At 39.1% G+C, this 4,824-nt stretch overlaps 1 long non-coding RNA gene across 2 annotated transcripts in view; it reads right to left on the reverse strand.

The window, feature by feature from the left end:
• Nucleotides 1–4,224: 4,224 nt before the first annotated feature.
• Nucleotides 4,225–4,824, reverse strand: part of LOC138019533 (uncharacterized) — a 6,723-nt gene continuing 6,123 nt past the window's right edge. For both annotated transcript variants that reach the window (XR_011126184.1, XR_011126183.1), the window contains one exon: nt 4,225–4,824. This exon is cut by the window's right edge. This is a non-coding gene — a long non-coding RNA (uncharacterized lncRNA).

Consider the following 4,824-nt stretch of genomic DNA (forward strand, 5'->3'; position numbering starts at 1 on the left):
CGGGTTTTTTTTTGGCGTTATTCAGAGAGAAATTTCACTTTCCGGCGAAAATATCTTAGCAACGATTAGCGCAGTCATTTGCCATATAAGGTCAAACTAAGGTATATCAGCTGATAGCCGAGATTGAGTAAACCAATCAGAGCACAAGAAATGCAATAACCGAGGCTGAGAATTTAATGTTGGTTAGTTTGAATTTTACCTAGTACTTGTAACGAACATTTGATCTACAAAGAATCATTGTATTGATAGTTATGTATAAACGAATTATCTTGTTAAAATTTTAATGTTACACTCACTATGGCTGAAGATGATGTTTGAAACATCGAGACATGTTCCTTAAAGTCCAAAGTGTGGTTGTATTTTTAAAACTATTAGTAACACTTGTGCTATCCAGACCATTTAGAAAACTTAGATTATAGTTGGAAAGAACTCAAGTGAGGCGATCGCTACTGTGTGCATGTGATGGATGAAGAACCTTCGCTGATCCACAGCATCAGGAACTTCTTATGCAACACCCAAGGACAACCCGACCCGGGTGGGAATCGAACCCACGACCTCCGGATTATATCACCGTTGCTCTACCGACTGAGCTACAAGAGTTCTTTTCATATATACATATATACATATACATACGCTACTTAGGACAACACGCACTTGCACTTAGTACTTGGCTTGGGCCGAGCCGATTTGTCCTCAAACTCCCACGGCCTCCTCCCGTCGGGCCTTGTAGCTCAGTCGGTAGAACAACGGTGATCTAATCCGGAGGTCGTGGGTTTCCCCCCTACCCGGGTCAGAGATTTTTCTCTGTCCTTGGGTGTTGCAGAAGAAGTTCCTGATGCTCTGGATCAGCGAAGGTTCTTCATCCATCACATGCACACAGTAGCGATGGACTCACTTGAGTTCTTTCCACATATACATACATACGCTACTTAGGACAACACGGACTTACATTTAGTACTTGGCTTGGGCGGAGCCGATTTGTCCTCAAACTCCCACGGCCTGCTCCCGTCTGGCCTTGTAGCGCAGTCGGTAGAGCAACGGTGATCTAATCCGGAGGTCGTGGGTTCGATTCCCACCCGGGTCAGAGATTTTTCTCTGTCCTTGGGTGTTGCATAAGAAGTTCCTGATACTGTGGATCAGCGAAGGTTCTTTATCCATCACATGCACACAGTAGCGATGGCCTCACTTGAGTTAGGACAACACGCACTTGCACTTAGATTATAGTATTGAAGCGTTTGATTCCGCAAACGTACGATATCTTTTGAGTTTCCTTCCCAAAAAAATTGTACAAGGGCGTACACAGTGATCACAGATTATGGACTTGCTGTCCGTGGATGGCATCCACCAGGTACTCTAATCCAGTCGCCGTCGCGTGCCAAAGCACAGATCCGTACCTCTCAATGCTACAAATTAAGATACGGCCGGTTTATCATTGTTATTGATCTTCTGCCAGACATATTTGCGGTGCGCGCATTACGGAGAAACTAGAATAATATTTACAGATTACCAGTCCTATTACGATGGTCTACTCACTAAAGTCATCTATCCTAATATTACTGTACGAAAGTCTGTTTTTTAATGATTTTCCTGCTTATATGAAAAATATGTTTTCACTCCGGTCTTCTTCTTATGATCTTCGTGGAAATTGTATTCTGTCCCTCAGTAAACCGAAAACAACCAGTTATGGTCTTAATTATTTTTCTTACTTATCAGCTAAGAGGGGGAAGGACCGCGCTACCTGATTTTATCTGTACTCTGAGTTTACAGGTTTTAGAAAGAGCAATCCAGGGCCGCATTTTTGTCAGTAGCCGCTTTTCTTTTTTTGCATCTGTAAATATTATCTATGTAGTTATGTATACGTGTATGCTATTTATTGTAGCTTTAAATGTAATATCTCAAAGATATCTACTGTAGCTACTCTTAAATTCGACATGAAATAAGTTTTTTGTATGTTACCTTTAGCAATGTGCATGCGTACACTTTGTAATCCGCGATTCCATTGCATACCATATGGAACATACAATGACTTTTTAGAAGAATATAATTCAAGCGATCGAAGTCTTCCGTTAAATAGACAAGAGGCAGCGTATCCTTGGGATGCACAAACAGTTAACTCAAACTGTCCGGTTACAGTGAACTTCAACTACGGGTAAATTTCGGAAAATTGGAGTTGTTTGTTGTAAAAACTCTTATTATTAATGTTACTAAATTGGCAAATGCAAACAACGAAGCCCTATTAGGGGTTATCAAGATAAGGGATATTTAGGTAAAAAATTATAGGGATACGGGATATTTGGGGGGAAAATTGACGAGATACGATATATTTAAAAAATAGGCACGCATTGCATACATGAGGTAGTGCAGTAACTTGACAGTGTTTTTTCCCCATAACTGTCAACTGGGCTGCGTTTTGTTTTTCAGGAAATTTAAGTTGTTTTTGCGTAATATGTAGCTCTAAGATTACACGATGTTGTTTTGGTAACGTAAATCAATATGGTAGATGTCTTCGCTAAATACCCCCTGAGAAGACAAGTGGTTCAGTAAAATACTAATCCCAGAAAGATTGACGAAAATAAAAGGAAATCGAGAAACACTGGCTTCACGGCTGACATGTTGATCATTCCTTACAACTTCTTTTTCAACCACAAGTTTCAGCGTGTACTCTGAGCTTCTGACAGCTTTCCGAGACAAAAGTTCAAATGCGACTTCTTGTCAAGAACATCGGACCGAAAATTCTATTTTGACGCTCAAAAATGCGAACTAAGCAAGGTACAGATTTTGTTAGTTTGCTTTATTCAAAACAAATATTGACGCACAGGTAAATATTGATATACAGTTTTCAAGAGGAGCAGAAGGAAGGTCACGGTTTTAGGAAGTGTCGATCAAAAATAAAACAACTTGCCATCAGCAACAAATTTGCGAGATGATAACATAAATTTTGTGCCGCGAATATAACATGTTATCATAAGCGGAAAACGTTTTGGGAGATATTTTTTTATTGTACTTTTGTTGTACAAGTAAAATCGCAAAATTTAAAGTGACATCGATTTTATCAGCCGCCTGTGATCAAGTTACCTTGCGTGTTTATACTAACAATTCACGAAGCAAGGGATACATCTGTGACAAAATGACGGCAAGACACCGGCTTCAAGTTGTTTGAGTTTTTTCTTTTTTCATTCAAGTGTGATAAAGTTCGACACAGGGGTTCGATCAGTTTTCACTCAAGTGATCAGCAACCTTGTTTTTCCACCGAAACAGAGAAAAACGTTTGCATAATAATAGAGGTCAATTCCCAGAGGATTAGTTGTTTAAGTACATCAACATGGCCACCCCGACGAAACGTGAAAACACTATTTTATTTGATCAGTTCGGATATCATAGCTGAAACTTGGGAGTGTCCGAAAATTTTAGGGAATGATATCTTCATTTCAGAAATTGTTAGTGAACGTTACCTTTCAAGAACTTCCCAGCAAACCATTTGCTCATCCGAAACTGCTAGGTGACCTTTTTAAGTGCCCAAAATTGTAAAACGTAAGGGTCTAATTTTCCTTAGTTGCGAATCTTTTAGGTGATGTTTTAGTAAAAAAAATCTATAGCTGTTTGGCAACGTAAGAACCGGAATTCTTATCAGGGTTCTTTTTCCCCCGCCAGTTGTTCAAAAGGTGCCGGGGATAACGCTACCACCGGATAAATCTAATATCCGGCGGATAGCGCTACCCATTGGCCAGATGTTTATTAATGTCGGTGCATGAATTTATGGCTCAGTTTGAATCATCTCTAGGTCAATAAACATCCAAATTAAGTATCATCAAGAGCTTCTTCAAGTTAAAAACCTATACTGCGTGACCTAAACCTGCAAGCATGGGGAGCAAGCAGCAACCAAGAGTGGGAAATACTGAATTTCATTTAAAAAAAAAAACTGGTAAATGAAAGGGTTAATGAGTAGCGCAGGTCTCCGAACATGGTTATAACTCAGTGTGAATGAGATCTAGCTCGTGCGAGCGAATGAATTTCACTCTGACATAATTTTTTTAGCCAAGCTGCTACGCGTCACGTCTAATATTTTCACTCATCTGTTTTATGAAAAACAAAGCGATATTAGTTATATTACTGAGCAAAATTAGGAACAGTATTAATTAAACAAACGTTATAAATGACAAGAAATAGCGTGAAATGGCTCAAGGCTCTGATGATTAAAGAAAAAAAACGGCACCTCATAACATATTTCAATAAATGGGGCTAATTTATTCACAACTTCGGATTTATTTCGAAAATCTTCCTTTCATAATAAATTATTTCACGCATCAAAAAAAGGAAGCTTTGTTTCCTTACTGTATCAATTGTAAGGCTTTTCTCTGGAATACAGTCGGCTTTATAATGACCTCAGTGACGACAAGACAAAAGTTGCAATCAAAGTAAGAAGCGTGGAACACTAAATGTATTGTTTTGTCTCATGGGAGACAATGAAAATTGTTCACGGTTGCGCAATATCGGGGTCATCGAAAAAAACGTCAAGCTTTAATAACATTGAAGAAATACAAAACAGAATTTTGTGTTCCCGAAGACAATCTCACACCATCTTTTACCGTTCGTCGTGGACAGCTCTTTTCTAATCAATTATTGACAATTTTTCACTAGCCATCAGACTTTCGAGGCTAAACTAGCGCTTTCCGGAGATTCTCGAAGTAACACTTTGTAACCTTCTTTGCCGCCAGTATTGGTTTCCATTTCTATCACGGTCGTTTGAAATTCTGAATCGTTGTTCTCTCCGTTTCCTTGATATTCGACTAGATCCTGACCCAAATCTCGTAAATCGACGAACAT

Source organism: Montipora capricornis, chromosome 10 (genome assembly GCF_036669925.1).
Source record: "Montipora capricornis isolate CH-2021 chromosome 10, ASM3666992v2, whole genome shotgun sequence".
In the NCBI taxonomy this organism is placed as follows: domain Eukaryota; kingdom Metazoa; phylum Cnidaria; class Anthozoa; order Scleractinia; family Acroporidae; genus Montipora; species Montipora capricornis.